Source organism: Meleagris gallopavo, chromosome 11 (genome assembly GCF_905368555.1).
Source record: "Meleagris gallopavo chromosome 11, MGAL_WU_HG_1.1, whole genome shotgun sequence".
Taxonomy (NCBI): domain Eukaryota; kingdom Metazoa; phylum Chordata; class Aves; order Galliformes; family Phasianidae; genus Meleagris; species Meleagris gallopavo.
The window spans coordinates 13671406-13680204 of record NC_139414.1 but is presented as its reverse complement, the minus strand read 5'-3'; the positions used below and the strand labels follow the sequence as shown (position 1 = coordinate 13680204).

Here is an 8799-nt window from a genome sequence, read left to right as displayed (position 1 = left end):
GCATCACTCACTGAGCCCGGAATAGATCTGTTTGAAAGACAGGAAGAAGTCTCACCTTATCTCTGAGGCAGCATTTCAAGATACCTCCAGTGTTTAAGGGCAGATTCTGGTCTGAAGATGTCTTATCCCTTTAGTAACTTGGTATACTGTTTGCAGTTCAGATGTGGGTAGTTATCTTGGCTCCTTTTAGCTTGAAGAAGAGAAGGCTCTGGGCAGGCCTTATTGCAGGCTTCCAGTATTTGAAGGGAGTTTACAAGCAGCAGGGGGACTGATTTTTTTTTTTTTTTTTTCCTATTTTTCACATGATCTGATGGTGATGGGACAAAAGGGAATGGCTTTAAAGTAAAAGAGGAGAACATTAGGTTAAAAAATAAGAATAAATTCTTTACTCAGGGCAGTGAGGTACTGGCACAGGCTGCCCAGAGGAGCTATGGATTCCCCATCCCTGGAGGTGCTCAAGGCTGGGCTGGATGGGGCCCTCAGCGGCCTGAATTGGTGGGGTCTCTAAGGTCTCTTTCAACCTGAACCATTCTGTGATTCTTTCCTAATCTGTCTTTATCCTATTTATTAAAAAATAAAAATCCCCACTTCAAAAGGCAGAAGTGATTGGTGTTTAAAATTAGTGCTTGCTAAAGGCACTTAATCTTCTTTCTGTATTCCTGTAGGCACAGTGATTGTTTTCCATTTTCATCAGCTTGGTTATGGCATTGTTATTGTTACTTAAGAGAGGTTCACTTTGAGATTGTTGTTGGTTAGTGTTCATAGCTTCCACGCTCTCACTCAAAGACCCTCTTCAAAATCTTGGAATAAACCTTTCTTTGTGCCCAGTGGTTAAGGGCTATAGCAAGATGAAATCTTTTGTTTTTTACACTTTTCTGGTAATTAACAGGGCTGGTATAGCACAGTCAGGGAACATTCTGGCATTGTTAACATCTGCTGCTGCCTGAGCTGCAGTGAGAAGCAAGTGCTAAAATCCTTTGTCTGAAAGATGATTGATGCCTCCATCTTTTCCTATCCTTCAGTCCATTTACTTTTCCAAATGCTTGGAAATATTGGTGAGTGGTGCAAGCAGCAGTCTCCAGTCCAACCAGAGTTTTCTTCTGCTATTGGCTCTGTGTTAGTGATTTTAATGTTAGCTTTAAAATGGGTTTGCCTAGAAAGAGAAGGATTCAGACAGTTGCCATCAGCTAATAGGCACAGGCCAAAAGATCTTCAGCCAGTTGCTTCTGTAAGTGTGGTGTCTGGTGGTTGAGTTAGACTATGGCATGCAGTAAGTTCTCTCAGTCAGAATGAGAACCTCAACAGTGCCAACTGCTGATTATACCTTCTGTGTTAAAAATAAACGTCCACTGTTTGAACTGGCTGATTTTAAATTTTACCTTCACTCTGCTTTTAGAAGATCTTAGCTCCAAGGCTCTCTGAATGCTGTACAGACATTAGCAAGCCTTGATGATGCTCCTTTAAGGCTGCCTGGTAAGCAGAATTACTCAAATTTTCAACTTTGCAGAGGGCTCTTGTACCAAATCTATTCTTGACTCATTTCTTCTTTCTTTCAATCTCTCTTTTTCAGAAATTGCAGCAAAACCTGCTATTGGCTGCTGGATTGAATTCTAAATACCACATGCAAATTTTGTGATTGGTTCCATTTGTTGCAATGAGTGGAACTAATTCTCTGGATCCAAGTATAATTAGATGAATCTAGATCATAAGTCTGGGAATTGCACCCAAAAATATGAAGTTCATTTTCCTTTGTTCTCTCGTTTCACTGAATAACAATAGTAAGTATTAGCCTTTCCTGTTCAAAATCTATTAAGGCCAGTGAAGCCTATAAAGAAAAAGCATGACAACCTATGGGAACAGCACATCTTTACAAGCTTGCAGAATGAAGTAGTGGAGGAAGGTAGCTATATATGCCTCAGGAACAATGCAGACAATTCGCTTTTTATTTTTTCCTAATACCCTAACCTTTGTATTTTTACCTGTATTTTTATTACCTGTTTTGCCTCATTATGAAGAGACAAGTTTTTTTCATGAAGAGGTGATGCAGGTCAGTCTCGGAATGACTCTGGGATCAATGCTTCTACTCTAGTGTTTAAAGTCTGAAGACTTCCTAATGTCTGCATTGAGTCTGGTTTTGTTTTTCTTCATCCTGCGAGATCTCGCCTGCTAGCAAGCCCAGCAGAAATGAGAGAACAACACTGTCTCTTTAGTATGGAAGAACACGCAACTGTTTCAGAAAGCATTGCTGTTTCAGCATCAGTCTGAAAGTTTGACTATCCTAGAGCTTTTAGGTTCTGCTCTGCTAAAATAAAAACCTGAGCTCACGAGTGACCCTGTGGTGAGGCTAGAATGACTTGTTTGCTTTGTTGGGTCTAATTCATAAAATAAGCCCAGAGGAAATAGGCAGGAAAACATGCAATTCATAATTACCCCTCCAGAGAATAACTCATTTCTTTCTCTTCCAGTAGTATTGTCAGGCTTCAGTGTACTTAAAAACAGACCTGGCACAGGGAGTACAGATAAGCTAATGAAAGGATGGAAAAAGGTTGTCTTTTTTTTTTTTTTCCCTCCTAAACAAAGGATGATTATCTGTAATGAAATCTCCTTTAAATTGAGGTTGTTGCTAACATCCTTTGCTGTAGTTTTGGAGAGTTTTGTTTGCCTCCAGATCTTGAAGACCAGAAGATTGTATCTGAATTTGCTTAAGTAGCAGCAGGAGAATGAACAAATCTTAAATTTGTGGAGAACTACAAGTACTCTACATGTACTTGGATAGTGTCAGGAAAGTCAGATATAATTCTTTCATTCTACACAGTCATGAGGAAAAGAAAATGGAGTGCTGTGCGCAATTTGCTGGGTACACTTTGAGATGATGTGAACAATGAGGAAATGCTGAAGAAGAACAGAGAGAGCAATTGAAGATCTTGAAAGCACAACTTCGAAGCCATTCTCATGATTAAATGAGAATTAAAATAAAGAAAATGCAACAAAAGCTTCAGAACACATAGGCTCGTGCACAGAAGGAAGATGTTCTCCATAACAATGGAAGTGAGATGGGAAATAATACATTTCAGTTTCAGCAGAGAAGATCAAGAATGATGCTTGGGGAAACTTGTTAGTGGTGAGGATACTGACGCAATATTTGAAGCACCTGGGATGTCATGCACTTCCTGATCATTAGAAGTGGTTAAGATTAGGTTAGCCAAACAGGTTACAAAATCACGTACATGCATCATGCTCAGCTACCAAGGTGATCAATATTTGCTTAGAAGGCTGCTTTCTAACAACTAATACTTCAATCAAACCTTTAAGTTGTGGGAGACTCATCTGCACTATCTCTGCAGACCTTTAGCCTTAGAGAAAATACTTTAAGGTAAATAACCTCACCTATTGACTTCAGCAAATTTTGGTTTGTGTTTGAGGATAGCATAGAAACGGTAAATCAGACCAAGATGACTGAGGGGTTGAGGTCTGAGACCTGAGCTGGGATGATGACTTGAAATAACGTAAGATGAAATCATAGAATCATAGGGTCATTAAGGTTGGAAAAGACCTTTAAGGTAATCTAGTCCAACTGTCCACTTACCACTAATGCTGCCCATGTTCCTTAGTACCACATCTCCATGGTTAGTGAACACCCTCAAGAGTGGTGATTCTACCACCTCCCTGGGCAGCCCATTCCAGTGCCTGACTGCTCTTTTGGAGACCTTTCTCCTAATATCCAATCTAAACCTCCCTTGGTGCAACTTGAGGCCATCCCCCATCCTCCTGACTGTTGAGTTACTTTGCCTAAATGTAATTCTCATGGTGTTTTTAGACTCCGTTAACCCCAGAGGGAAATATTAGTAGATTTTTCCCGACACTGATGCTTGTTTGACCGTGAAATATTTTTCCCTTTGGGAGATGTATAAATGTGGATTGGACAAAGTGCTGGAAAATGTAGGCTCTTGTACACTTTGGAGACAATGAGTTCCATAAAGTCAGGGTGTCTGAACTGGGTTCAGTTTCTTATTTTGTTACTGATTTATTGTGTACTTGAGTTAATTATATCTTGAGTTATACTTTTGGGATCCACGATAGTGCTGAGATGCTCTGACCTAATATTTTAAGGGGAGGGATAGGACCTAGTAGGATCTAGGACTCCTGCTTTCTGATTTCAAGCCTATGTTTCAGAGAAGCTGCGTGCATCCAATCTAGAAGGCAATTCTGAAGAAATTGACTTTAGCACATAAATAGCTGTGTTTGGAAGTTAGTAGTTCAAGTCTATAACAAAACTGTGGGCCAGCAATTAGTCTCAGGTGCTCTGGCATAGTATTTATATCACAGCTGACTCCCTACTCTTTTGCCTTTAGAATGCAGTACAACATCTGTAACAGCTGTCTAGGTTTCTATCTAGTTTCTATCATGCAGTCACAGAAGAAACAGCAGTGTAATGAGAATGGTGCCTTTTCTTGCACAGTTTTATACAGTTGGTCTCAAACTTATCTTTGCTCAAAAGGTAGGAAGGCCCTGTCTGTTGCATTACCTGTAGAGGTACCTCTTCAGGAACTTACCCATAACCCCGCTCTAAGGGTAGTTTTCCGAGTGCTGCAGTAGGATTTCAATCCATTCTGGTTTGACTGCGTTAAAACCATAAATTTCTGAGAATAGCTTAATGTTTTTTGTTGTTGCGTTTTTGTGTGTGCATGTTTTCTGTTGTTGCTAATAATTATTTTCGTGTAGAGTATTACATTCTCACTGTTGTTATTGGTATGGCTAACCAAGCAATACAATTTATTCTGCTGTATGTACTTTCCAGGTTACACCATAGGAGCGAGGCTTCAGGCTTGACTTGATTGTGAGTTTACACCCAAACATCCTTGAACTCTGAAGATATTTAAACAAGCAAAACATTAAAAAATATATAGAAGTATAAAATAGCAAAAAAGATTGTTTCTAACACTCCAAAGAATCTTGAATCTCAGTTGCTCAAAAGCAGATTTAGGCTGCTGTTGCCATGTGGGGGAAGGACAAAGACATGGAGTCTACCAGGGAGCCTTTCCTGTATTCTTGTAGGTTTGCAGACTTGTTAGTGTAAAGGAAATGCTGAATCGTGGCCTGAAACAGTGATGGAGCACGTGGTGGGAGAGCAGGGCCAGCTCAGGGAGCTCAGGTGCATGTAATGTACCTGATGACTGGAATGGGTGGAACCAGGATGCATCCCTTCCCAGGCCTCATTTAAGGGTTGGCAGTGGAGGTGAGGGTAACTTTCTGGAGATCCCTACCTATGTGAGGCCTTCCAAAGGTAAGCAGCTCTTTTCCTTCATTTCTGTGTTGTGGCTGCTGCATTTGGGCTTGTTTTCATTTCTGATAGCTAAAGACTTTGCCACCCCTCTGTTATCATGGTACTTTCCATTGTAGTACTTACAACATTGTAGTGTTACAGGTACTTTTGCGTATTTCGTTTCTTCCTTTGTTTTTGGATGCCTTGTTTTTATGCTAGGTTCCCATAGTTTTATTTGGCTATGGTTTGGGTCTAATCATATATTGATTAGATCGTTATAACAATCATCCAACTAGTATAAGAGGAGAACAGAAGAAACTTCGGGAGGTTTTCTAGCTTGGTGTGACACCATACCAATATTAGTAGATTATGTGTGTGTGTGACCTTGGTAACTCAGTATACACAAGGTAGATATTTTTCTTCTGGCTGTCCAATGCATTACTTACTATTAATGAGATAAAGTGCTGTGTAAAACATAAATTTTGCCTGGCTTGTAGTCTTGCTGCAGTGTTAACTTACATGCTGCAGGATTTGGGGAGAACTTCAGACAAGGCTTGGAACAAAATTCTAGGAGCATATGATCTGGTAGCTTGATGCTAATGGTGTGTGACATCCCATAATCATTGTATTAACAGTTCATGTGAAAAGTTTCAATTTTGTGTACTGAGTACAAGCATCCTTATTAGTATTATGGTTTGCGGGACTTGTTAGCAGCCAAGCTAAGCCTGCTGTTTCCAAAACCATCAGGCAGAATTTGATGAATCAACAGACTGAATAACCCAGTGCTTATTTCCTGAAACAAAGAGCACCTGTAACATAGAAGGGGTAGCTGCCTGGCAAGAGGCTGGTATAGATATATATAAATGTTGGGTCTGGGAAGAGAGCTAGGGACAAGTGGCTACGCAGAGCCAAGTGTAAGCATGGTTTGGATTATGAGACCTTCTTGTCAGGTGTTGGTGTGTCTTCAATGCCTCTTTCAGTTCCTTGATAATAAGCCCATGTTCATGTGGTATCTGGCCTGGAAGGAGGTTAATACTTCTACTCAGGAAAGCCAAGTCACGCTCTTTTCAATCTCTGTTGGGATGTTTCTTGTTGCTTGCAGGGTTGTTTCTATTTGTTTTGTCTTCTGGGTGTGTTGCTTGTGAGGCGGGAATTGCATTAGGCTTGGTTTGTTTGGTGAGAGGAGAGGCCTGTTTGTCAGATATGTTTTCTTCTGAGCTTCTCTGGCTTTTGCCAACTTGGTCTCAGCCCTCAGGCTGAAGATGCAGGTGTGAAATGAGGTAAGTATTAAAATAATAATCTAAAAACCCAAACCACACATGTGGAACAGGAAGAGGATTTTTGTGAAGCCTGGACGGTATAGAAGGCACAGAGGTTCTGGACCTCTGTTTCTGCTACACAGGATGTTGCTGAGATCTTGCAAGTGTCGATTGGTTATGCTGTGGCAGGGAGCAGGAAGGCAGGGTCTCTCATGCAGGAGCCTTCTGGTCATGCCTGGAGGTTACAGAAGCTGCACTTCAGGGATTTTAGTCTGTAGTGGGTGGATCTGATACACTTGTGCTTCCAGCATGAGCAAGCCGCCAGAAGAGGTCTGTCTTGTTAAGTGGGTGTTAAGATCATTCTTTGAAATACATCTCACGCTCGAATTGCAGCCTTGCATTTGTAAGGTATTATTTCTTTGAAATGCCACAAAGAGCACCTGTGGACAGCTGCTGCTTTTATGCTGGCATTACACAACATTGGCATAAGGGAAGTGCGTTCTCATCTTGGAGACTTTATTCAGAAGGTACCAGGGCTGAGCTTGTGTCAACGTTATCTGTTTGAGTGGTTTTGAGAGGAGGGTCCATTGGCAAGCTGTCATATTGAGTCTTCAACCTTCCATGAGAGGGCATAGCTCAGAGTTATCTTCAGTCTGATGGTACAGGAGGTGTAACAACCCTGCTCGTGTACTGTTGAACAGCAAGAAGGATGAGCACAGAATTGCTTCCTCTGCAGAACATTTTGGTATACAATAATTTGAAGATAAACTCTAGAAGATGAGGAAATACAGATCAGGTGCTCAGATTTTTTGATGGTGTCTTTGGAGTCACTGTAGCTAAACTACAAAGTGGGAGAGAGGCTTTTACTTTCTAGCAGAATATGGATTCTCTGTAGCAAGATCTCTGCTCAACTCTTGTTGTAACAGTTACTCTTTCCCTTGTAAAGGCTTGCACTTGGTGGTGGCCTTCAACAAAAGCTGAACAGAACAGAAATTCTTACTGAAAAAGCAGTTAGTTCCAGTGAATCCCTTTGACGTTATTGCATGTAGCCTGGGTCAGGGGTGAATTCTCATGACAAATCAGGAAGTACTTAATAAGGTTCTGTACAGAGCCATTCCCTGAGATACCTTCCTATGCTGTGTTGCTGACCACCGATACCAACCCGTGAGTGGGATTTAATGAATGGGACAGGGAGGTGAAAGGAAAGATAAATATTTACTTATTGGACAACTATTGGCATGGAATGCTGCTGGCAATGACTGCCAAGATTACCTGACACTTATCATCTAAGTGAATGAATCATTACTCTCTTTTCAAAATGATATTGCATTTTTTGCAATTTTCCCTGAATAAAGCTACTCTTGTTTGCTGCTAGGCTTTGTGCTGGGAAGTGGGGGAACAGTCCCTGGCTAATAATGCTGGACAGTAAGGAAATGCAGCTGTCTCAGCAGATGGGTGGATACACTGGGGATGCAGCTCATGGTGCTTTGTTCTTGCAAGAAGGAACTCGTGCAAATCTAGACATTGTGGATGCCAGCATCTCCTGGCAAAAGGCTTAAACCCTTGATGCAAAGATTCATTCTGATCTGTTGAGAGCGCTGGCTGCATCCAAAGTTATGCATGCTTAGAGTTTTCCCTGGGAAAGACTTCTGGTGGACTGTCTTCCTAGTCATTTCACCTACCTTCACCTCGCACCATTTCTTGACATTGATAAAGGGGAGGAGGTTTTTGTAGACTTTAATGCATGCCCTCTATGGTTATTCTGAAAGGGTAACGGCTCTCCCTGCCACTCATCAGTCAGAGACACAGCTGTCTCAGATGCCTTTCTCCATCCCCACAGAAAGGACAGATTTCTCCTTAAGAAACCCAGCACAGCTAAGGAGAGAGAAAGCAGAATTTAAAGCAAGGATTTGCTATGAATCGCAGTTCCTTGCTTCCCCACCCTAGCTCATCTTAGAGCTGCCTGTAGGCTACTCTGGCTTAATGCTGCTGGTAAAAAGCATGCTCCTGCCACTTTTCTTCCTTGCCCTGGCTTGCCCTCCCTGCTAGAGAAGCTGCCAGGAATCCCCTGCTACATATGCAACTGCAGTGGTGATACAAGCACAGCTTTGTGTTCAACATGGCATTTAGAAGCTGTTTTCCCATTGCTGGTGATCAGACCAACATCTGTCTCCTTGTTTACAAGGATGCAATTGTAAGTTGATCAGAAAGGCTGGGTTTCTTTGGCTGCCACTTATAATAATTGCTGAAATGCATTTCCATACCAGCAGGGAGAAT

General features: G+C 41.5%; 1 protein-coding gene across 1 annotated transcript in view; it reads left to right on the top strand.

Moving 5' to 3' along the window:
- Positions 1-6411: 6411 nt before the first annotated feature.
- The window catches only part of LOC104912655 (uncharacterized), a 34733-nt gene continuing 32345 nt past the window's right edge, over positions 6412-8799 (top strand). The window contains exon 1 of the mRNA XM_085233232.1: positions 6412-6543. The gene's annotated coding sequence lies outside the window, so the exon portion shown is untranslated. The remainder of the gene's footprint in view (positions 6544-8799) is intronic.